The sequence below is a fragment of the Mastigoproctus giganteus genome, chromosome 1 (genome assembly GCF_048544385.1).
Source record: "Mastigoproctus giganteus isolate SK-2022 chromosome 1, ASM4854438v1, whole genome shotgun sequence".
Taxonomy (NCBI): Eukaryota; Metazoa; Arthropoda; class Arachnida; order Uropygi; family Thelyphonidae; genus Mastigoproctus; species Mastigoproctus giganteus.
In genome coordinates, this window is record NC_143575.1 from 118782604 (window position 1) to 118810088 (window position 27485).

The 27485-nt window shown below is 38.7% G+C and overlaps 1 protein-coding gene across 1 annotated transcript in view; it reads left to right on the top strand.

The window, feature by feature from the left end:
* The window catches only part of LOC150091113 (UBX domain-containing protein 7), a 690832-nt gene that overhangs the window by 547186 nt on the left and 116161 nt on the right, over positions 1–27485 (top strand). The window lies entirely within an intron of this gene.

The following is a 27485-nucleotide window of genomic DNA, read 5'->3' on the forward strand; positions in this document are numbered from 1 at the left end:
ACCAAACAATAAATAATCGGGTAATTTTAATCGTTATAAAATGTAAGTATTTTATAACGATTAAAATACGTAATAAAAATATTATAATAAAGTATTTTTAGTATTTTTTAATACTAAAAAAGTATTTTTTACGAATAAAATACGTATTTTATTCGTAAAAAAATTATTATATTAAATAAAATAGTCGTAATAAAATATTTACGTATTTTATAATACGTAAGTATAAATTATAATACGTAAGTCGTTATAAAATATTGCTAATGCTTTTGCTTCTATCGTAAGCAAACTTGTTTCTTATTTGATTTTCTATCCAAACAGATGACAGCCGTTCCATCTCTTCCAATTCTTGTGTCTTAATCTAATGGATTTTAATTAGACTGAGTTGTTCCTGCTATGAAAGTTGTTTTTATTTTCTCTGCATTCTTTGTAATTCTCGGCGTTGCCTGATTTAGGTCTATAGCACGTGCAATATCACATGGCCTTTCATTTCGCTCAAAGCGTTTCACAATTTCATATTTTTTCTCTATCGACAGAGGCGGACAGAAGCCTTACGGGGGAAACCACGGTGGGCCGGAGGCCGGTGTGATTTTGGCCATAAACCGTAGTATGAGGCCACCATAAATTTTCCCTGTTAAGAATTTTTGATCCAGTCCGCCTCTGTTTATCGATATTGCTTTTTTTTTTTTCTCTCTGAATCTGCAGTGTCTTAGCCAGGACGCTTCCTTTTCACACCTTTTAAGTATTTTACTAATTTTTAGGGAATAAAGCACAATTATAAAACGAGGAGGCACGCTTGATACACATAAACAAAGCTGCGCGCGTGTAGCAACTGAATAAACAACACCGTAAAGGCCGAGATACACACCTCACATTTTACTAAAGCACATTTCTGGGGGTTACTACCATAAAACAATAAAAACAATTTCCAGTTGCATTTCTGCTAATGGAATCTGTTATAAACTGGTAGTAAACTCCATCTAATTGCATTTGCTATTATATCGATAGCTGGAATTGTGTTGGTTTTTACGTTATTATGGTGAAATGTGTTTCCCCTTCACTGATATAAAACACATAAATACATTTTCAGAATCTTCTTCATTCCTATCGTGTTGCGTTCGGTTGGGGTGATTCCGCGTTCGACTGCCATTTCTTGTAAACACAAAGGCGAATCGTGTATAAGCGAATTCGGTTCGTGTTATATAAGATAACGTTCCCCTATTTATAAATCGTGTATGATCGAATTCGTGTAATGTAAACACGTGTTATACGAGGACCGACTGTATTTGGTTTATGTAGTGTAGGGATATGTTGTTCATCTGGCCTTTTAGATGAACAACATATCCCTACACTAGGGATGCAAGGATTCACTGAGCCATCTCTGGCTGAGTGAATCCTTGCATCCCTGAACTTGAGCTTGCCAGGGAGAGCACCTAAAAAAAAAAAAAAAAAGAAGTCAGAAGTTTTTGTTGGAAAGGAGCATGGGGGAGATAGTGTAAGTGGTCTATAGGTGAAGGTAAAAAAGGTGGATGATAGACTATTATCGTGTATTCAAAAGTTAAGAGGATGGCTGTTAAGAGCAATGAAAGTATTCAGGTGGCAGGGCCCACCAGGAAAAATGTTTGGGATGGGAGATGGGGGTAGGATTGATGAAGCCCTGGGTATTAGGGATGCAGTCATGGGGTCAGAATGCACTATGTGGATTGGGGAGGGGGGGGTATCACTATCAGGCTATTTTTGTATTGAAAATCCCACACTGGCCAGACCAACTGAAGTCAGTGTCAGCAGTCTTTTGCCTTGTTGCCAAAAAGAAGCAGAATGCCATGAGCAAGGCAGGGGGAGGCTATCAGCAAACAATGCATGTCATTTGTACTCAGTCATTCACACTTACATATACTCAAACACGCTTTTTTTTTTGCATATACTTGGAGGGAGTAGGAAAACAAGGAAACAAGTTACACCTTTCCGCACAAATTTGCCCCATTCCATCCTTTACCTTGCACACAGACAAGATCACATGCACTCCCAGATATAACAGCCATGACAGACTTTTTTTTTTTTTTTTTTGAGAGATAGATGTTCAGGGTGCACATATATTCTGATACATAACATTGACATTCTTAGTCACTCTTTCAGTCACACATTCACATTTACCCAACATTGCACTCTGAATATGAACTATGCACACTCACGTTTTTTTTTTGTACAGGTTAAGTTTACTCACACAAAGCCCATGACTACTGATGATTCCTTATCATAATGGGATTCACTCACACTTATACATCCCTGCCATGCACTCTTATACAATTTAACATATATACAGACAACTCGCTTCACGTGCACTCATGGCAGGAAACATATACTGACAGGCTGAGATCAGTGTGCATCTGGGTGTGTCTTAGTCAAAATTTTGGCAGTTATTATGGTCTGAGTAATCATAGTTATGTTTCTTTCGTCTCAAAGTCCTTTTGAACAAATTAGGAAAAAAGCCACATAACGGTTCCATACAGAGAGATGTTTACTAACGTGTGTGTGTGTGGTCCTAATTTTGTCACCAGTATACTTCTGTGGATGTGTTAATTAGGGCAGTCATATAGAATGTGCACCCAATTCTTATCAGCACTAAAAGTCCTATTTGGCATGGTTTGGCATTGAAGAAACCATGCCCTGTAATTATAAAAATGGTATAAAGGCCAGGGGCAAACCAGGAAGTGGGGGATTGAGCTCACCAGGAAAACATGTGAGAGGAACTTTCTGATGCCCTCTCCATCATTGACTCATCCCATCTGGTTTGCCAATGTTGATAAAACATCAACAGAGCAGTAAGGACCTTTTTTTTATTGCATGTATCATTTTCTATGTTTAGGTAAGTCTCAGGATGTCAGAATTCATTCTGTAGTTGAGGCCTCTTCTAATTACTTCTGATTACCTACTCAGATATTGACTGGAACTTGTGGGTTGGTCACTCACACACTAGCAAGGCTTTTGTGGATTTATTGAATGATTGTTTTCTGCAGCAGCATGTTTGGAAGGCAACTAGAGGGAGTAATACTCTGATTGCTTATGCTATCGAGGCAGTGTTAGGTGGGTCGAAAAACTGCTAGCTTGGGGGGAGACAAAGACGAATAGATTAACAGTAGCCACTGGCAGAGGTGAAAGAGATTTTTGCACTGCTTCTATTGGAATGAGCAGAAGCCTGAAAAACAAGATGCAGGATATTTCAGAGATTGCTGGGAGTCATTGCGGTACAAGTAAACACATGGGTTGTGTTAGGGTAGCTAAGAATAGAAATAGGTGCATGTATACTTGCGTGTACACCAATGCTAGGAGTTTAGTAAATAAATTTGATGAATTTGAGGTATTGCTCAAAACATCAAAGGCAGATATTGTTGGGATATCAGAGACGTGGTGTCACACAGATATAAGGAATGCAGAACTGGAATTTGGGGAGTACAACGTCTACAGAAAGGATAGACTGGATAGTAAGGGAGGAGGGGTTATGCTATTAGTTAAGAAATACATAAAATCCAAGGAAGTGAAGCCAGTGGACATCGCTGGACAGTGCAGTGTCGAGTCAGTTTGGTGTGACATAAGCATTGGGAGATCAAAATTGAGAGTAGGAGTATGCTATAGGCCTAATGACTCTGATGAGTATAATAAGAAACTGTACAGGGAAATAGAGTGGCCCAGTAAATCAGAGAGTCTTATAATGGGAAATTTTAATTTCCCAGATAATTGACTGGAATTTGGGGTCTGGTCACTCACACACTAGCAAGGCTTTTGTGGATTTATTGGATGATTGTTTTCTACATCAGCATGTTCGGGAGGCAACTAGAGGGAGGAATACTCTTGATTTGATTATCAGCAGTGATTCTTCATGCATTAAGAATCTGCAGATAAATGAACCACTAGGTGGCAGTGATCACAGTGTGCTTAAGTGGGATTTACTCAAAGAGGTAACTACCATTAGCGGTAAAGGGAAGGGTTATTGCTTTCGTAAAGGCGATTGCGATGCACTGAGACAGTATTTAAATTCTATACAGTGGGACCAACTGATGATGTTACCAACAGCAAATGCAAAATGGGAAGCATTCAAAGAACTTATCTTGGAAGCTACTAGGCTTTACATACCAACTAAGAGATATTGTTCAAGGTTTAGGCCTAAATGGATGTCAGATGAACTAATGAGGCATATGGCAGAGAAGAAACATGCATGGGATACATACAAATTAACACGTGACACAGAAGCCTATGAGCCGACCGGGCTAGCCGGGTAGGCAAAGTGCCTGCCTGGCAACCCAAAGGTCGCGGGTTCGATTCCCACCTCGGGCTTGGATCAAAGTACTGCAAAAACCTTGTGAGGTGCATTATGGCCACAGAAGTCTATGCGCCAACAACTACCAAAAAAAAAAAAAAAAAAAAGCCTATGATAGATACAAGTTGATCTGTAACCAAGTTACAAAGGAGGTTAGGCAGGTGAAGGCAGATTACGAGAAATCTTTGGCAAGGGATGCAAAGAAAAACAGCAGAGTTCTTTACTTATGTAAACTCTAGAAGGAAGGGGATGAATCAGATTGGTCCACTTGATATCACTGGGTCAACTGTTGATGATCCTGCTCAGGTAGCTAACAAACTGAATGAATATTTTGCATCGACATTCACACATGAGGAGTTGTTCAGCGAGGGTAATGCCAGAGGTGTATTCAACTCTGGCAGTAAGCTAGAGAATCTTGTAATAACTGAGAGTAAAGTGGAGGAGAAATTGTTGAAGATAAACACAAGAAAGGCACCCGGGGTGGATGGGATCTATTCAGTTATATTAAAGGAGGCAGCAGAGGAAGTAAGCAAATCCTTAGCCATAATTATGAGAGCTTCCTTGGACTCAGGGGAGGTACCCACAGACTGGAGATGTGCAAATGTGACCCCAATTCACAAAGGAGGATCAAAGGCTGACACAAGTAATTATAGACCTGTGAGTTTAACTTCTGTTCCAAGAAAATTAATGGAGGCACTAGTTAAAGAAGCACTGCAGGATCATTTAGACAAGACTTCAGTTATAGCTCGGACACAGCACGGTTTTGTTAAGGGGAAGTCTTGCCTGACCAACTTGATTGGATACTATGATGCAGTCACAAAGGAACTGGATGCAGGGAATAACTTTGATATTATATACTTGGATCTTAGAAAGGCTTTTGATACTGTTGCACATGCAGGACTTCTGCACAAATTGGAGCAATGTGACATTGGAGGCAAATTGCTGCTGTGGATAAAGGGGTGGCTGAGGGGGAGAAGACAGAGAGTGGTAATCAATGGACACTGCTCGTCGTGGACTAATGTTATTAGTGGAGTCCCTCAGGGCTCAGTGTTGGGTCCATTATTGTTTTCTGTATTTATAAATGATATTGATGATGGTATATCAAGCTTAATGTCGAAGTTTGCAGACGATACAAAGGCAGGCAGAGTTGTCAAGGACACTACTGACACTATGCTGCTGCAACAGGATCTGGAAAGGTTGAGCAGATGGGCTGAGAGGTGGCAGATGAAGGTTAACATTGACAAATGTAAAGTACTACACATGGGAAACAGCAACCCCAGAGCAACGTATCAACTCTGTGGTACTACACTGACGGTGGTAAAGAATGAAAGGGACCTGGGGATGGTTGTGCAGGCAGATATGAAGTTCTCTGAGCAGTGCAGACAGGCTTCAAGAGTAGCTCATGGTGTATTGTCAATGATATATAGGAATTTTTCTAGCAGGGATAAGGAGGTGATTATTCCCTTGTATAAGGCAATGGTCAGGCCACACCTAGAGTACTGTATACAGGTCTGAAGGCCTCATTTCAAGAAGGATGTAGAGCTGCTGGAACGAGTACAGAGAAGGGCAACAAGATTAGTGAATGGAACAAAGGGGTGCTCTTACGAAGAAAGGCTTAAGTTTTGCAAATTACAGTGTCTGGAGACTAGGCACCAGCGAGGTGATCTGATAGAGGTGTATAAAGCCTTGAATGGTTTGAGCATGCTCAATGCTGATGGGATTCTTCCTCTCACTCAGAATAATCACCTGAGAGGGCATAAATTCAAATTGAGGAAAGGCAGATGTAGGATAGACGTGCGGAAATTTGCCTTTAGCCAGCGGGTGGTTGGTTGGTGGAACAGACTTCCATCCCTTGTCGTGGAAGTTGATAGCCTAAATAAGTTTAAGGCTCAGCTGGACAGATATTTCGAATGAACAGAGGGGTGAAGTGGAAGTGGTTTTTTTTTTTTTTTTGTCTAATGCTGCATAAGCTTGCTTTCTTGCATCAAATGCCTCTGCTAATACTAATACTCTTGGTCTGGTTATCAGTAGTGATTCTTTCTGCATTAAGAAATTGAAGATAAAGAAACCACTGGGTAGCAGTGATCACAATGTGCTAATGTGAGATTTACTCAAAGAAGTAACTACCATCATGGGACGGGATTTTGCTTTTGTAAAGGTGATTATGGTGGTCTGAGACAGTTTTTAAATTCTATACAGTGGGACCAACTCTGATGTTACCAACTGCAAATTCTAAATGACAAGTATTCAAAGAATTAATCTTGGAAGCTACTAGGCTTTTCATACGAACTAAGAAATATTGTTCACAAAGTTTAGGCCTAAATGGACGTCAGTTGAACTAATGAGACATGTAGCAGAGAAGAAAAATATATGGGATGCATATAAAATATCAGGTGACACAGAAGCCTATGTCAGATATAAACTAGTCTGTAATCAAGTCACAAAGGAGGTTAGGCAGGCGAAGGCAGATTACAAGAAATCCTTGGCAAAGGATGCAAAGAAAAACAGCAAAGAGTTCTTTATTTATAGAAACTCTAGAAGGAAGGGGATGAATCAGATTGGTCCATACCAATTTGACTCCATACAGCATACGGCACTGGAAAGATAAGGCAGAGATATCCCATACATTATGAATTTTAAGAAAATATATGAGAACGCTATCTCCTTTATTAGACTAGACAAAGACAATAACAAATTTAAAAGTGAGAAAGGACTTCGACAAGGAGACACAGTATCTTCGAAGTTGTTGCCCTTGAATAAACTTTCAAAAAGTTGGACTGGTTGCAGAAAGGAGTAAATGTGGATGGAGTACCTAAACCATTTACAATTTGTAGATAAAATTGTGATCATAAGTCATGATCCTGAAGAATTAGAGGAAAATCTTAATCAGTTATGCATAGTTAGTAAGGATTTCAGACTAAAGATGAATATGGTTAAAACAAAAGTAATGATGAACAAGTATGCCACAGGAAGAGATATAATCATTGAAGAAGCAGCAGAAATTGAAAAGGTGGATTCATATACATATCATCGATAAGTCATTAGCAGTAATAGAGAGTAATGGCTGGAAGTCAAGAGAAGAATACATTTTGGATGGATAGCATTCAGGAAATATAGTCACATACAGGAGAAATATCCCAGTTTGTCTGAAAAGCCAAAAAAAAAAAAAAAAAAAAAAAAAAAAGACCCAATGTATACTTTCCTCCATGACTTATGGAAGTGAAACTTTGTCACTCCCCAAAAGAATGGAATGAATTATATTAGGAGTCAGGCTTTTGGATAAGAAAAGAAACAACCGGATTAGGCAGCAAAATCAAGTAAAGGACATTCTTATGAAAACTTTAGAACTGAAATGGACTTAAGCTGGACACATAGCTTGAAGACATGATGACAGATGGATTAAGAAGATAACAGAATGGTATCCAAGAGGAGCTAAATGAAAACCTGGAAGACAACAGAGATGAATATTCATGAGTTCATGAGCAGTAAATGGAAGGCCATTGCACAAAAGAGAAAGAACTTTAAAGTTGCTTGAGAAGCTTTCATCCTTCAGTGGATTTAAAATGGCCGATGAAGATGATGATTTCCCCAAGTGTAGGACCTTGCATTTAGCAGCATTAAAACATAGCTGCCATTCTGTGACCATCGTTGAAGTCTGTTCAAGTCATCCTGAAGGAGCATTGCTTGGCACTGATCATTAACAACTCTTCCAATTTTATGTCATCCAACTTTATGCCATTGACATCAAGGCCCTCCAGCACCAGCCAATTTGCTTTTGCTTGCAGGAAACATTTCGAGGTGAAACCCTTCCTTTAATAATACTACCATATGTATGAATAGAACTGGGGATGGGCCTGCTCATGGAGGAGTTGCCATCCTTGTGGGCAACGAGACCCCCATTCCAACCTCTACCACTTTCCACTAACCTAAAAGCAGTAGTAGTTCACCTTACAGTTGGGATTTTCTTAACAGTCTGTTTGATCTACTTGTCATCTTGCTCTGACATCTCTCAGAGAGACTTTGATGATCTCATTGTGCTGCTGCCTTTCCCCATCCTACTCCTTTGGGTAGTGAGGAGAACCCATGTGGAAGATTGATCCAGCTGACTAAATGCCTTTCAAACATCTGGTAGAGTTTGACATCACCACAGTCAGTCAGGAGCCTATCAAAGATGCTGTTATGAACATCACAAAAAGTATTGTCTGTGCAGCTGTGCTTGCAATTCCAAAAACATCCCGGTTTCTGCCTTTTCCTAAATCATGGTGGAATGGATAGCAGAGCAGCAAAAAAGGCACAAAGCAAACCTTGGGGGGGGGGGTGAATTTTTCGACAATATCCTACCATGGCCAACCTAATAGATTTTAAGCGTACACGGGACAAAGCGTGCTGTATTCAATGGCAGAGTTAGAAAGAATCATGGATCATTTTTATTCAGTCCACTAGCACTGAGGCGGTCTGCGATAAAATCCTCAAGTGAAGGGAAAATATACATCTCTCCCTTCATTGAGCTTAGAATATAATGGATGCACTATTGCCAACTGTAATGTCTCCCTGAATTCCTGTCCTGAAACATAAAAGTGAAAAACAAGCACTTCACATCAAAGTGCCTCTGTCCCTACAAAGTTCCATTTTTTTTTTTTTTTTTTAGTTCCATTCAGGAACTAAAAAAAAAACAAAAAAAAACACCCTTTCTAAGGCAAGTGCTATTGGACAAGATGGCATCCATTAATTAGGTGTGTAATTGAAATGATTAGATGCCGTTCACCAACGTCTATGGATCACCACCCCCTTTTAACAGAATCTTTATTGAAGGTTCCAGATGCCTGGACCATAGCAACTGTTCTTGCCATTGCGAAGCCAGGAAAGGATCCTAAAATTCCTACTAATTATCATCCATTCGCTCTGACTAGTTGTCTGTGCAAAATGCTGGAGAAAAACATTTAATTTTCGTTTAATATGGTATTTAGAATCAAACGACCTTTTCTCCAACATCCAGTGTGGCTTCCAAAGGAACCAGTCCACTCTGGACCATCTTATTAGACTGGAAACCTGAACTTCTTGTGTCTTTATTCTTTCATATGGAGATTTGGCACTCCCCGTTTTTATTAAAAACTTTTTAGCCAATTGGTCTTTCCAAGTTCATGTAGGGTCCTAACTCTCTCATTCCTTTTGCCAATAGGATGGAGTACCACAAGGATCAGTATTAAGTATCGTGCTTTTCACACCATTGAAGTAAATTCCATCAAAACAGCTTTCTCCAACTGTAAGCAGCATCCTTTATGTTGATTGCTTTAGCATGTTTTCTCAGTCATCCAACATGAGGGTTATTGAAAGACAACTGCAACAAGCCATTGATCGCCTTATTTTTATCTTACTCATATGAGTAATTTAAATCCTATTTCTTCTGGTGCCACCTCAACAAGGCCGCTACCTAACTGATCAGAGGATACCGATAATTCCAATTCAAAAAGACCCAGAACTGAGGATAGACCATCATCAGTGACACAACTTTTCCTCATTCTCCATTCCACTGGAGAATACGCACTCAGGGAAAATGTCACTCTTCTTCATCCAGAAGTATTAGAAGGGTTGACAGGATCTCCAAAATCTGTCAAAAGGCTGCGTTCTGCAGATATTTTAGTTAAGGCTGCAAGCCAAAAACATGCACAGCAACTTCTGAAAGCCACGTCGATAGGGGAATACCCATCATCGTTAGCCCTCATAAATCACACTGTGTCATATCAGTGTGGGGCCTTCTTCCTGTCTCTGAAGAAGAAATATTATCTGGATTGAGAGTCCAAGGAGTGATGGCTGTCAAAAGAATATCAATGTGGAAGGATGGAAATCTCACCCGAGTTCTCATCCTAATGTTCAACACCTCACGACCTCCACGTTCCATAAAGGCAGGCTATTTAAACTGCCCAATGAGGATTTATATTCCAAACCCACTGAGGTGTTTTAAATGCAAAAAGTACCACTCTCAAGCAGCTTGTGATGGCTCCCCTGCCTATGCTCACTGTAGTGCTAAAGACCACAAGAGCAAGGAATGTTAGCTTCTAAACCAAGTTGCACTAACTGCCAAGGAGAACACCCTGCATACTCTTGAGCATGTAATAGGTGGAAGGATGAAAAAGAAATCCAAAAACTAAAAACAGAGCTGAACATCCCCTCTCAGGAGGCCAGAAAACATATCCAACCAATAAATAGTGCCATGCACTCGGACTGATATGACTATGCCACCAAGGGTGTCATTTACTCCCATTGTGTGCTATTTATTAAGTTCCAAAAGCCCACCCAAAAAAATCATAGTCAGCTGCCACTCTTATAACCATACCTCCTAGTGCTCCACCACTTCAAAAACACAGTGCTAAAAAAGTGCCAAAGAAATTGGAACCGCCACCTATAAACCAAGAAATAATTGATGTAGAAGATAAGGAGGTACAGGATGAATCAGTTCTGGAACTCTTTGCGGAAAAAGAGGAAATGGATAAATGGAAATGGCCAACCCCCATTCTTTCCAGGATTGAGAAAACAAATCCCTCAGCCCTTCAGAAGCCATCAGACAAACCACCAAAATCTTAATAATGACACTAAAATTTTTACAGTGGAATTGCATGCGATTCCGTCGGAATTGTGATGATATCAAGGCCCTCTTCTGTAAGCAAAAGCATGTTGGCTTGTGCCAACATGCTTTTGCTTACAGGAGACTTATTTAAAGGCAAATGAGGATCCTTACTTGCATAACTGCTCTATTATTTGTAAAGACAGAGCTGAGATTGGACCTGCCCATGGAGGAGTTGCTAATCTTGTGGGTAACCAAATCCATTTCAAGATATGATACCACCAGCTTAGAGGCAGTATCAGTTCGCCTCACAGTGGGGTTTCTTTTAACTGTTTGTTCTACCTATTTGCCACCTGGGAATGACATTCCTCAGGCAGACCTCGACGATCTCATACAGCAGTTGCTATCTCCTTTTCTATTACTAGGGAATTTCGGACATAATACTCTGTGGGGTAGTGCTGACATCAGGGAAAGGGATTGGATTGTGCTTTTGCTAGAAAGCACAATTCAATCCCTTTGGTTGGAGCTTTTTCTAGAAAGCAATGATCTGGCACTTTTAAATGTGGGATCTGACACCTTCTTCTACATGCCTACCCGCACATTTACTGTGATTGACCTCTCCTTCTCTCCTTGCTACTTTTGCATGGGAGGTTGAAGACAACTTTTACGGTGATTACTTCCCTGTGATATCCACCCTTTGCCAATGGAGACCATGCCTCCTGTCTAGGATACCATGGTGGAAGATCAATCACACTGACTGGAATGCCTTTAAACATCTGGCAACATTTAATAATGCCACAGTCAGCAAGCAGCCAATTAACGATGCAGTTATGTACATCACACAAAGTATTGTCCTAGCAGTGGCAAGATGCCTACCACCTTTCTCAAAACCATGCTGCAATGCTGAATGCACAGCAGCAAGAAAGGCACAAAACAAAGCTTGGGGGGTATTTGGAAGTTATCCTACCACAACCAACCTATCCTTTAAACTTGCACAAGCCAAAACATGATACATTTGCCATCAGAGTCAAAAGGAATTGTGCATCCGTTTCACACCCTCTATTACTCAGACAACCAGTGCTAAGGTGATCTGGGAGAAAATCCGGAAAATTAAGGGAAAATACACTACACACCCCTCATCGGTCGTGGAATATAATGGATGTACTATGGCAGACTCTATTGCAGTAGCGAATACTCTTGGGGAAACGTTTTCTAACATCTCAGCAACATCATCCTTTCCCCAGAGTTTCTCGTCCTTAAAAGTAAAACTGAAAAACAGGCCATTTACCATCCATGAGCTGAAAACAGCAATTGTCCATACAAAGGCTACCACTGTTGGACCAGACAACATTCTTTATGAAACGATCAAACACCTTTCACCAAAATCCATGGACCTTCTGCTCTTTCTTGAAGAGCAATTTCCAGATATCTGGTGCAAGGCCACTATTTCTGTGTTTGCTAAGCCAGGAATGGATCCTAAATCTCCGAAAAACTATCGTCCTATTGCTCTGATTAGCTGTCTGTGCAGAATATTGTTGAGAATGGTCACTGCTCATCTCTTTATGATACTTAGAGTCGGATGATCTTCTCTCTGCTTTCAGTGCGGCTTCCGAAGAAACAGGTTCGCATTGGACCATTTAATTAAACTGGAAACATCTATCCGAGATGCTTTCCTAAAAAGAGAACACCTGCTGCCCATTTTCTTTGACATGGAAAAAGCGTACTATACAACTTGGAGATTTGGTATTTTTATTAAAATACCAAATCTCCCGTCTTTATTTTAAAAAAAATTTAATTTGCCATGACGAGGGGTGCCACTAGGATCTGTTTTAAGTGTCACACTTCTTGTCATTAAACTAAACTCCATTTCAGAACAACTTCCTCTAACTATAAACAGTGCACTCTACGTCGATGACTTCAGCATATTTTTTCAGTCGTGCAATATGAGAGTTATTGAGAGACAACTGCAACAAGTCATTGACCATCTTAACTCCTGGACCATTGCCAATGGCTTTAGATATTCTCACCAGAGAATATCTAATATTCTCACCAGAGAACACCCTTTGTGTCCATTTTGTCGCAAACGTAACCTGCACCCTGACCCTGAATTACAACTTGGACAAGGTACCATCCCAGTAGTTGTGGAAATGAACTTCCTAGGACTCATATTCAACAAAAAGCTGACATCCTTCGAACATATTCATCATATATGTTAAGCCCTCTAGTGCATAAAGTGCACTAGTGGGGTTAACATTCTCCGCTCTTTCTCTTCTACAATTTGAGGCACAGACAGAAGCACTCTACTCCATCTGTACTGTGCACTTGTGCGCTCAAAATTAGATTATGGGTCTCAGGTATATGCAGCTGCCAGAAATAGCTGACTTTGTTGGCTTGACTATCCGTCATAAGGGCATTCATATTGCTACTGGTGCATTCAGAACATCTCCGGTGCAAAGTCTGTATGTTAAAGCAAATGAGCCATCCTTGTCGCTTCCACGAAAGTGGTTGTCTTTACAATATGCCTTTAAGCTGAAATCCCTGCCAGATCACCCCACATGGTGATCCATTTTTGAGCCACAATAGGAAAATCTTTAAACACATCAGACTGCCAATTGCTCATTCGGCATTCATGTTCAAGAGCTACTCAGTGAGCTTAACATCACTGTAGACAAGGTTGCTCAATCATCAAAGCAGCCCTTTCCACCCACCCTGGCATGCTCAAATAACAGCATGTGACTTCTCACTCCAAGAGTGCGACGAAGTCTAATACCCCATCTTCTGTCTACCTTCAGCTCTATTCACAACACCATGCAGAACATTCTTACTTCTTGCTAGTGTACACAGACGGTTCGAAGTCAGAATTGTATGTGGGATCTACTGCTGTTTTTCCAGCAAATACTATATCTGAGTAGATACTCCTGGACTGCAGAGCTGAATTCTATTGTTGGCTCTAGATCACATAAGAAATTGCCAATACCTACAGTGTATTATATATGCCAATTCAATGAGTGCACTACAGGCTTTATCAGCAGTGTCACACACTAATCATCCAACCCTATCCCGGATTAACTTATAATATACAACCTCTATGCAGGCAGATTCAATATCCATTTCTGCTGGATCCCCAGTCACATCAGGATTAGAGGAAACGATTTGGCTGACACTAGCCAAATCAGCAGCCCTGACAGGTAATCTTGACCTGTTAGTCCCCTATACAGACTACAGCAGGTAATCCGCAGTAAGTTATATTCTTAATGGCAAGATTCGTGGCATCGCCTGGTTACAAACAAACTGTATCGGTTAAGCCTGTGATGCATCATTGGCAGTGGAGTCGACACAGGGATCATAAAGGGGAAATTGTTCTTGCTCCGCTCCACATAGGACATAGTCATTTCACACAATCCTTTCTGCTGAGAGCTGATGACCCTCCTAAGTGCGAGCAATGTGATACCATTTTATTCATTCAGCATATTTTATCCGATTGTACAAGTTTTAAAAATGCTCTTTTTACCGCCTTTACTCATATACTGAGCCATATATACACTCAGTCTGATTTTAAATGACAATGACAATGTGTCTGCAAGTTATAAATTTTTAAAATCGATTAATATATATAAACTGATATGAAATACAGTACAGGTAGTTCCCGACTTTGAGTTAATTCGTTCCTAACGTGCTCTTAAAGTGAAATCTCGTAAAGCAGGAATTTATTTCCCATAGACATAACATTAAAAATAGGTGTTACGTTCTCAACAATGAAATTAGTTAGCTAATTAGTTTGTGTTTAAACAATGAGTGATTTATCGAAAGAAATAAAAATGTAACCTGTAAAATGAAGCAAATTATAATAATAAAGAAATTATTTAGACTTACAAATGTTATAAAGAATATTTATTCTTCATCATCATCACATCGACAAAATGCACACTTGTTGATCACTCATTATTGCCTCAGCACTCGGTTTGTTGCACAAGTGGTCTCCTTATGGCACACCACAAGAGGCATTTGTTTCCAAGATAATCTTCTCTTTTCTTTATAAAATTCAATAGCATGTACAGTCGGTCCTCGTATAACACGTGTTTAAATTACACGAATTCGATCATACACGATTTATAAATAGGGGAATGTTATCTTATATAACACGAACCGAATTCGCTTATACACGATTCGCCTTTGTGTTTACAAGAAATGACAGTCGAACGCGGAATCACCCCAACCGCACGCAACACGATAGGAATGAAGAAGATTCTGAAAATGTATTTATGTGTTTTATATCAGTGAAGGGGAAACACATTTCACCATAATAACGTAAAAACCAACACAATTCCAGCTATCGATATAATCGCAAATGCAATTAGATGGAGTTTACTACCAGTTTATAACAGATTCCACTAGCAGAAACGAAACTGGAAATTGTTTTTATTGTTTTATGGTAGTAACCCCCAGAAATGTGCTTTAGTAAAATGTGGGGTGTTAATAGTGTATCTCGGCCTTTACGGTGTTGTTTATTCAGTTGCTATACGCGTGCAGCTTTATTTATGTGTATTAAGCGTGCCTCCTCGTTTTGTAATTGCGCTTTATTCCCTAAAAATTAGTAAAATACTTAAAAGGTGTGAAAAGGAAGCGTCGTGGCGAAGACACTGCAGATTCAGAGAGAGAAAAAAAAAAGCAATAACGATAAACAGAGGCGGACTGGGTCAAAAATTCTTACCCGGGAAAATTTATAGTGGCCTCATACTACGGTTTATGGCAAAAATCACACCGGCCTCCGGCCCACCGGAGTTTCCCCGGTAAGGCTTATGGCCAGTCCGCCTCTGTCGATAGAGAAAAAAATATGAAATTTGAAACGCTTTGAGCAAAATGAAAGACCATGTGATATTGCACGTGCTACAGACCTAAATGAGGCAACGCCGAGAATTACAAAGAATGCGGAGAAAACAAAAACAACTTTCATACCGGGAACAACTCAAAGTTTAATTAAAATCCATTAGATTAAGACACAAAGAAATGGAAGAGATGGAACGGCTGTCATCTGTTTGGATAGAAAATTAAACAAAAAACAAGTTTGCTTACGATAGAAGCAAAAGCATTAGCAATATTTTATTACGTAATAGTCGTAATAAAATACGTAACAATTTTATTACAACTTACGTATTATAATTTATACTTAAGTATTATGATTTATACTTACGTATTATAAAATACCTAAGTATTTTATTACGAATAAAATATGTATTTTATTCTTAAAAAATACTTTTTAGTATTAAAATATACTAAAAATACTTTATTATAATATAATAAATAATAAAAAATATTTATTATTTATTATATTATAATAAAAATATATATTATATTTTTATTACGTATTTTAATCGTTATAAAATACTTAAGTGTTTTATAACGATTAAAATTACCCGATTATTTATTGTGTTTGGTAATGTTTTGGTTCCAGATGTGTGTTCAATCTTGGGTGGTCGGCACCTAACCCCACTTTCCCCATAGGGCCTGTTGTTTGTATTGCACGATTTTGCATTGCACGAGGGTTTCTAGGAACACAACTATCGTGCTATACGAGGACAGACTGTATAAGCATTTTTTAACGGAACGCACAAATTGCAATTAACGCGATTTGTGTGGTGTAACAAGTTTACAAAGCTTAAAAAAAGGAATGAAAAGATTCTGAAAATTTATTTTATGTTTTTTTATACAATTGAAGATTTCAGTAAAAGGGAAACGTATTTCACCATAACTTAAAAAAACCACACAATTCCAGCTATTGATATTTTCGCAAATGCAATAACATTCAGTTTACTACCCGTTTATTTGTAATTTCTTGCAGTAAGCAAAGTCCAGTAAACCAGAAAGTGCAGATTGTTTTTATTGTTTTATGGTTGTAACCTTCAGAAATGTGCTTTAGAAAAATATAACAAAGCATTCAAAATTGGTTCTTATAAAAGAACATATGATAACGATGAAAGTGTAGTGCATTTTAATGATTTGAATTGGTAACTAATACAATTTACACTATAAAAACTACCCTTTAGAGTTATATAGCGAAAATTTCAACTTCCGAAGTCGTGGAACGAATTACCAAAAAAACAATGTGTTATTGGGTTCACATTATAATATTTTCACAATACGATAATGTCTCTGGAAGGAATTAATATCATAAAGCAGGGTACATTGTATTGTATTGGCTATGCGTGTGGTTTGAAATGCGATATTTATGAATGTTTAACATTCAGACTCAAGCGTTTAGGGCATAAGCCTCAAGCTATGAAGGAGTCTAGACTATGTATAAATATAGTGCAAATGCATCAGGAATACATAGCTGTATCTGAATAAATCAGATTATTAATAAAACGGCATCGTTTTAAGTTATATCTCATATTGTGAATACCTTCACAACGAGTTGCCATGATATTGCACTACTTCGAATAAGTAACGCTTCACCTAAGGAGAAGACTAATGTTACTTATTCTCAGATGGATACCACCACCCAGACGGCACCGTTTCAGGGCTATTTGGCCCTTCTTCGGTGGGTGGGTAGGTACCCGAGTGATGCAATGATGGCAAAACAGTTATGAAGTATAACTCCACAATATGAGAGATGCCTGATGGTGTATCATGTATTTAGACTCAAGCGTTTAGGGCATAAGCCTCAAGCTATGAAGGAGTCTAGACTATGTATAAATATAGTGCAAATGCATCAGGAATACATAGCTGTATCTGAATAAATCAGATTATTAATAAAACGGCATCGTTTTAAGTTATATCTCATATTGTGAATACCTTCACAACGAGTTGCCATGATATTGCACTACTTCGAATAAGTAACGCTTCACCTAAGGAGAAGACTAATGTTACTTATTCTCAGATGGATACCACCACCCAGACGGCACCGTTTCAGGGCTATTTGGCCCTTCTTCGGTGGGTGGGTAGGTACCCGAGTGATGCAATGATGGCAAAACAGTTATGAAGTATAACTCCACAATATGAGAGATGCCTGATGGTGTATCATGTATTTAGACTCAAGCGTTTAGGGCATAAGCCTCAAGCTATGAAGGAGTCTAGACTATGTATAAATATAGTGCAAATGCATCAGGAATACATAGCTGTATCTGAATAAATCAGATTATTAATAAAACGGCATCGTTTTAAGTTATATCTCATATTGTGAATACTTTCACAACGAGTTGCCATGATATTGCACTACTTCGAATAAGTAACGCTTCACCTAAGGAGAAGACTAATGTTACTTATTCTCAGATAGCCAAATAGCTAGGAAGGAATTCTCAGATAGCCAAATAGCTAGCTAAGAAGGGCCAAATAGCCCTGAAACGGTGCCGTCTGGGTGGTGGTATCCATCTGAGAATAAGTAACATTAGTCTTCTCCTTAGGTGAAGCGTTACTTATTCGAAGTAGTGCAATATCATGGCAACTCGTTGTGAAGGTATTCAGATAGCCAAATAGCTAGGAAGGAATTCTCAGATAGCCAAATAGCTAGCTAAGAAGGGCCAAATAGCCCTGAAACGGTGCCGGCTGGGTGGTGGTATCCATCTGAGAATAAGTAACATTAGTCTTCTCCTTAGGTGAAGCGTTACTTATTCGAAGTAGTGCAATATCATGGCAACTCGTTGTGAAGGTATTCACAATATGAGATATAACTTAAAACGATGCCGTTTTATTAATAATCTGATTTATTCAGATACAGCTATGTATTCCTGATGCATTTGCACTATATTTATACATAGTCTAGACTCCTTCATAGCTTGAGGCTTATGCCCTAAACGCTTGAGTCTAAATACATGATACACCATCAGGCATCTCTCATATTGTGGAGTTATACTTCATAACTGTTTTGCCATCATTGCATCACTCGGGTACCTACCCACCCACCGAAGAAGGGCCAAATAGCCCTGAAACGGTGCCGTCTGGGTGGTGGTATCCATCTGAGAATAAGTAACATTAGTCTTCTCCTTAGGTGAAGCGTTACTTATTCGAAGTAGTGCAATATCATGGCAACTCGTTGTGAAGGTATTCACAATATGAGATATAACTTAAAACGATGCCGTTTTATTAATAATCTGATTTATTCAGATACAGCTATGTATTCCTGATGCATTTGCACTATATTTATACATAGTCTAGACTCCTTCATAGCTTGAGGCTTATGCCCTAAACGCTTGAGTCTAAATACATGATACACCATCAGGCATCTCTCATATTGTGGAGTTATACTTCATAACTGTTTTGCCATCATTGCATCACTCGGGTACCTACCCACCCACCGAAGAAGGGCCAAATAGCCCTGAAACGGTGCCGTCTGGGTGGTGGTATCCATCTGAGAATAAGTAACATTAGTCTTCTCCTTAGGTGAAGCGTTACTTATTCGAAGTAGTGCAATATCATGGCAACTCGTTGTGAAGGTATTCACAATATGAGATATAACTTAAAACGATGCCGTTTTATTAATAATCTGATTTATTCAGATACAGCTATGTATTCCTGATGCATTTGCACTATATTTATACATATGTTTAACATTCATTGTTTCGATTTTGTTCATACTTGATACTTGAAAAAAATCATAAACCCGGGAACTCGTAAAGTGGAAACTGCCTATATACAATTTACTTTTACCCATATACTTATTTTTAATTATTGGTATGTCTTTATGTGTGTTCTTTTGACGAGGTAACCTTTTTAAAGGTTACCAATCTCATTTTTTTTTATTTTAACTTTTTCATGGCCCACTATAACCTTCCTGTTTTTGCGCCACAAAAAATCAAATCAAATCACCCTGGCTGCCCATATTCCATCATGCTACTTTTCCCTTAAGAATTGGGTAAAGTCTGATATTCCATCATTTGTTTACCTGCAGCTCGAAGTCGGACTTATATGTAGGGTTTGCTGCAGTCTTTTCAGGCATTAGCATTAGTAGAGGCATTTGATGCAAGAAAGCAAGCTTATGCAGCATCAGCCAAAAAAAAAAAAAAAACCCACTTCCACTTCACCCCTCTGTTCGTTCAAAATACCTGTCCAGCTGAGCCTTAAACTTATTTAGGCTATCAACCTCCACTACAAGGGATGGAAGTCTGTTCCACCAACCAACCACCCGCTGGCTAAAAGCAAACTTCCGCACGTCTATCCTACATCTGTCTTTCCTCAATTTGAATTTATGCCCTCTCAGGTGATTATTCTGAGCTAGAGGAAGAATCCCATCAGCATTGAGCATGCTCAAACCATTCAAGGCTTTATACACCTCTATCAGATCACCTCGCTGGTGCCTAGTCTCCAGACACTGTAATTTGCAAAACTTAAGCCTTTCTTCGTAAGAGCACCACTTTGTTCCATTCACTAATCTTGTTGCCCTTCTCTGTACTCGTTCCAGCAGCTCTACATCCTTCTTGAAATTAGGCCTCCAGACCTGTATACAGTACTCTAGGTGTGGCCTGACCATTGCCTTATACAAGGGAATAATCACCTCCTTATCCCTGCTGGAAAAATTCCTGTTTATCATTGACAGTACTCCATGTGCTACTCTTGCCGCCCGTCTGCACTGCTCAGAGAACTTCATATCTGCCTGCACAACCACCCCCAAGTCCCTTTCATTCTCTACCACTGTCAGTGTTGTAACACTGAGTTGATACGTTGCTCTGGGGTTGCTGTTTCCCATGTGTAGTACTTTACATTTGTCAATGTTAAACTTCATTTGCCACCTCTCAGCCCATCTGCTCAACCTTTCCAGATCCTGTTGCAGCAGCATAGTGTCCTTGACAACCCTGCCAACCTTTGTATCGTCTGCAAACTTGGACATTAAGCTTGATATACCATCATCAATATCATTTATAAATACAGAAAACAATAATGGACCCAACACTGAGCCCTGAGGGACTCCACTAATAACATTAGTCCACGATGAGCAGTGTCCATTGATTACCACTCTCTGTCTTCTCCCCCTCAACCACTCCTTTATCCATAGCAGCAATTTGCCTCCAATGTCACACTGCTCCAATTTGTGTAGCAGTCTTCCATGTGCAACAGTATCAAAAGCCTTTCTAAGATCCAAGTATATAATATCAAAGCTATTCCTTGCATCCAGTTCTTTTGTGACTGCATCATAGTATCCAATCAAGTTGGTCAGGCAAGACTTCCCCTTAACAAAACCATGCTGTGTCCGAGCTATAACTGAAGTCTTGTCTAAATGATCCTGCAGGGCTTCTTTAACCAGTGCCTCCATTAATTTTCCTGGAACAGAAGTTAAGCTCACCGGTCTATAATTACTTGTGTCAGCCTTTGATCCTCCTTTGTGAATTGGGGTCACATTTGCACATTTCCAGTCTATGGGTACCTCCCCTGAGTCCAAGGAAGCTCTCATAATTATGGCTAAGGGTTTGCTTACTTCCTTTGCTGCCTCCTTTAATATAACTGGATAGATCCCATCCACCCCGAGTGCCTTTCTTGTGTTTATCGTCAACAATTTCTCCTCCACTTTACTCCCAGTTATTTCAAGATTCTGTAGCTTACTGCTAGAGTTGAATACACCTCTGGCATTCCCCTTGCTGAATAACTCCTCATGTGTGAATGTCGATGCAAAATATTCATTTAGTTTGTTAGCTACCTGAGCAGGATCATCAACAGTTGACCCATCAATATCAAGTGGACCAATCTGATTCATCCCCTTCCTTCTAGAGTTTACATAAGTAAAGAACTCTTTGCTGTTTTTCTTTGCATCCCTTACATCCCTATATCTGAGCCCATTTCCTTACATCCCTATATCTGAACAGATTCTCCTTGAATATAGCATATTTATTGCAAAGCTGCATGTTATAGAGTAAGCCTTGGATGACATCAGTCAATGCCAGTACCAATGGTTAATTTTATGTTCCAATTCTTTGAACGTCTATCCATGGGATATAATGCTCATCCAGTTCTGTCTTAATTGCAGCAGAAGATTCACTCTCTCCATCAATGTGAATGCAGTGTCAGCCAAATCAGCCATCACCTCTAATGGCTGATTTGGCTGACACCGCAGCCAAATCAGCTATTCCCACTAATAATTGCTGCCTATATTCTGTATCCTATACAGACTACAGACAAATAATAAACCAAAAGTTACACTCCCAGTGGCAGGATTCTTGGAATAGACAGACTACAAATAAATTACATAAGATAAAGCCTTTAATTGAACAGTAGCGGTCTAGTCTGTACAGGAATCGTAGCAAGGAAGTTGTTCTTACTGCACATAGGACACAGTCATTTTACACCTTCCTTCCTGCTGAGGACAGATGACCCTCCTATGTACAAGTCTTTTGACAATGTGATAAGTGTAAAACATGTTTTAATTGACTGTACTAAATCTATCCGGGCACGAAACATCTGCTTTCGCCCATCTGACTGAGCCTTATACACTCATTCAGATTTTATCAGACAATGACCATGCGTCAGATGTTTTTAAATATTTACAAGCTAGTATATTCCAATATATATAACATTGAGCATTTATTTTTAGTTGCTGTGTTATTGTCTTTTACTGCATTTTATGTATTTACGTTTTTTGATGTTGTAACCTTTCTGGAAGGTTATGAAACCTTTTATTTGTTTGTATTTTTATGGCTTGGTCATGATGCACAATAGCTTTAGTTCACTAGTAAAATCCTAATTCTAACTCAGTGTTTCCCAAACTGGGGTCCGTAGACCAGTTCCAGGGGGTCCATGAAACAGTGGTTGACCATATCATATATACCGTATTTCACCTTAATTTTCGGGCCCGAAATTTGAAAAAAAATTGAACTCAAGTTTTATTCATAAAATTCATACAACTGCTCGTCACTGTCAAAACTCCCATCCATTAGCTTGTCCTCATCTGTGTCTGATGACGAATCACTTCACTGTCTCCTGCTCCAAACTTTCTCAGACCAGATCTTCATCCCATCCTGATCCATCCAACCCTTGTCATGAATGTGGACAATCACTCCTCGAGGAATGTCTACTTTTGGCATTGTTTTGCGTTTGAAAATCAGCATAGGGAGCAGCTTGGTTCTGTTGGCACAACAAGCTAGAACAACTGTATATGGCTCTTTTCATGTCCACTTGTCTTCACAGTTACAGTTTTCATCCCCTTCTTATCAACAGTTCTGTTACAAGAACTTGGGACATCAAATTGAAGGGGGACTTTGTCCATATTTGCAATCTGTCCCAACTCAAACTGATGTGTCTTCCAACATTGAATGACAAAACAATGAAATTCAAGGACCTTCTGCTCATAGCTTTCGGGCATCTTTTGGGCAAGTCTGGTGCGTGCATGCATGCTTAGTCTATTCCGTTTCATAAACCTGAAGCACCAATTGTGTCCTCCTTTGAAATCAGTAACTTCTTTTTCATCAGCAATTCTTCTTGTCTCATGCTGAACCATCTTTGTGGAATTCCAATTGCCCTTTGCTCTTCAATCGATATCTTCAATTCCCTCTCTAAATCAGGCCATTTTGCTGACTTGCCTCTCATGGCCTTCTTCTGCTGTGGCATTTTCAGTAAGGTTTCTTCTTCCCGTAGCTAGTCTCGGATTGTTTTCTCGGTTGGAGAAGGGCCAAACTTATGTTCAGCAGCACGATTTCCATTCACTTTTACAAACTGGATCGCTTTTAACTTGAATTCAGCACTGTACGAAAATCTTTTCTGAGCCATTTCTGGGCAGAACGTGGCAAAATGTAACCTAATATACCAGTAACAAGTGCGAAACAATGAGCGCAAAGACAACAAGCGCGAAAAAGTGGGAAATGCAAGTCAAAAAATCTACAGCCACTGTATAAGATGCACCCGGTTTTTAGACCCCAAATTTTTTGAAAAACGGTGCTTCTTATACATGGGGAAATACGGTGTGTATATATATATATATATACTATCATTGAATTATATTAATTGTTACCATAAATTAAATTATAATAAAGTGAATAAATAAATAAATAATTAGGTGTTCGTTAGAGGGAGCAACATGCAATTCCTCCATATGAAGCTGAAATACATCCAATATTTTAAATTAAATAAAATAAAACATAAGCCAGTAGTATGGCAAAAACTGTAGAGCGAAAATTAACATAAAAATAACCCAAATAATCAAACGAACGAAAAAAAGAATAGACATAATAGTAGCCCGATAACCCTATATAATTTCGTATTTTAAATCCGATTAATAAAAACTATACAAATTATAGGATAATGCCAATTATATAAGAATTTAGCGGTACCCCCCCCCCCCCCAAGAGGTACCAGTTCCGAAAGACGTGAAATATCACTAAAAGAGGGTTAAAGGAACTACCAAATGATAACAAAATCAAGATAAATTAAAATAAATATAGACTGACCATTATGCCCCATATCGACAGAGGACCACGAGGCCGATAATGGTCATGGAATCGCTGCATTTCAATCGCTATACAAATCGTCGCCATGGTGAAAAGATCGAAGTACCAATTCACCCTCCCTCCTCTATATTTATTTTAATTTATTTTGATTTTGTTATCGTTTGGTAGTTCCTTTAACCCTCTTTTAGTGATATTTCACGTCTTTCGGAACTGGTACCTCTCGGGGGGGGGGGGTACTGCTAAATTATTATATAATTGGCATTATCCTAAAATTTGTATAGTTTTTATTAATCGGATTTAAAACTCGAAATTATATAGGGTTATCGGGCTACTATTATGTCTATTCTTTTTTTCGTTCGTTTGATTATTTGGGTTATTTTTATGTTAATTTTCGCTCTACTGTTTTTGCCATACTACTGGCTTATGTTTTATTTTATTTAATTTAAAATATTGGATATATATATATATATATATATATATATATATATATATATATATATATATATATAGGGGTCCACAAATTTTTTTTTGATTTTTGACAGGGTCTGTAGATCTCAGTTTGAGAACCACTGTCCTAACTTATTCAGTGGGATTGCAGAGGTTTTGAGAAGTGACATAGGTGATATTCATGAGCTTATTGCTTGTAATAATCCTGCCACTATCTCTCTTCAAGAAGCAAATTTAACGCCACAGTGAAGTGCTACTAGGTACACAGGCAAGATAGAATCACCCCCGATGACTCTCGTGGAGGAGTAGCCATTTTGTTTGGTTTACTCGAAACATATTCGAAACATATTCTTTTTTTCGTTCGTTTGATTATTTGGGTTATTTTTATGTTAATTTTCGCTCTACTGTTTTTGCCATACTACTGGCTTATGTTTTATTTTATTTAATTTAAAATATTGGATATATATATATATATATATATATATATATATATATATATATATATATATATAGGGGTCCACAAATTTTTTTTTGATTTTTGACAGGGTCTGTAGATCTCAGTTTGAGAACCACTGTCCTAACTTATTCAGTGGGATTGCAGAGGTTTTGAGAAGTGACATAGGTGATATTCATGAGCTTATTGCTTGTAATAATCCTGCCACTATCTCTCTTCAAGAAGCAAATTTAACGCCACAGTGAAGTGCTACTAGGTACACAGGCAAGATAGAATCACCCCCGATGACTCTCGTGGAGGAGTAGCCATTTTGTTTGGTTTACTCGAAACATATTCGACTACAGATGCTACTAGAAAAGAGCTAAGAGTGTTTTTAAAAGAACGATATGGTTGCCTGTTATCTGGATGAGTTGATGTGGCAGTTTATGAGTTTATATGGAAAGTCATCTGAAAAGAATTTCAAAATCTAATTCTTCACATAAGCAAAAAGAATCCTTGTTAATACCATTCAAATGAGTTTTTTCTCATTATTATATTGCTATTTTTAAATATTCATTAAATGAAATAAATTTTTATTTTAATCATAATTTGTGAATATTGTGCCAACACAATATTCACAAATCCTTGCGGTTGTCACAGACATTCTCTCAGATATGCCAGACAAGCTGTACTTGCTACCTGGGAGTCTAAAACACTGATGGAACTGATATTCGAGTGACATTCAAGGCAAGTGGACCCAATTTCGTTGAAGTCCAGACAGTCTATGACAGCCAAATCCTCTGCTTGCACCTTCACGATGTTGGGTATAACCTCCATGCACCATAATACCATCTGAGCAGATTTCTCTTGAATGCAGCATATACACTGCAGAGCTGCATGCTATAGAGTTAGCACCATCCACGGTCATATATTGTTCTGAGCTGCAATAAAAAGATAAACCTGCTGAAAAATAGATTTTCTCCCTATCACTTCTTGTTTTACTGTGGTTTTTGGCAGATTGTGTAATTTCACACAATCAATCCGTGACTGCTAAACGCGATGCAGTTTCTTGTATTCTCTCTATCTATTTTGGGATCTCCTCTGACCGGAGTCGTCCCGGAGTATAAACAGAAAATGTGTTTGTCAGAATGGGGCCCACCAATGACACCAATTATCAACTCTTTTACTGTCCTTCTAATTTACATTGTGTTCAGATGATCCACTTTGGAAAAATTCAAAAGTGCTACATCAATGAGAAGTAAAAACCGTTTCCCCCAACATAACAAATTACTTAAGTACAATAAAGCACTAGTACTAATGATTTTACTGGAAGGAAGTATCCACAATAAAACATCTGTACAAGATGAAAACATGCGGCCACTAGAAAGAAAGTGACTGTAGTCATTTGCATTCAAATTCGCACCGGACCAAAATCAGACTTATTAGTACTTCCGCATCCTAGGATGAACTGACTAATTAGAACTTCAGCATCTGTGATGAAACATCCTGCACACCGACATTTTTGGCTACAGCAATTACGTAAAGCAACAAAGCAAAACATTGTAACAGAGCAATAATGTAAAATATTGTTAACAAGTAAAAATGCTAAATATTGTTCCCTGAAACAATTACAGTAAAGCAAAGTGGATTTTTTCTCAAATTCGCACCGGACCAAAATCGGCCTTATTAGAACTTCGGCATCCTAGGATGAAGCTGACTTAGAGCTATAAAGCTAATTTTTTTTATTATTTTTATTTTTGTGTTTTTGTATGGGCGGCTCCTAGAACAAAAGTTCATCTCCTGTTCGCTGCTCTGCTCAGTTTTTACAGACTCTGTCAAGGTAAGGCCAGTGTGTGTCGTGTAAAATAAAAAATAATTCATTCTACATAGCACATAGGAATATCCCATGCTGGATGAAGACAGACGAAAAGGAAGGCAAGAGAGAGATTGAGAGAAAAAAAAAAATTTCATCCCGCATGGGATAAAGTGACAGGAAAGATAAACTGTGTTTGTGAGCTTATGTGTGTGTGTGTTCTGTAGTGTTTTGGCCTTTTGGCTACCTGGAAGCAGTGATCAGTGCCCTCCTCCCTGGGGAACGAGTTTCCCAGGGAGGAAAGAAAAACTTGTATAAGATAAAGAGAGGGGAGGAGGACTATCCCGGCCCAGAGAAGCCCCAATCCAGGATGGATTGCTGGAACAACAACAACACAAGCAGAAAATAAAATAATAATAATAAATAAATAAAACATATAGGGTGAGAGAAGAGCTGGCCTGGTCTGGGGAGCTGCAGCCTAATGCTAGGATGAAGCTGACTTATTAGAACTTTTAGCATCCATTGTGAAACTGAATGCAATAAAGACATTAGAA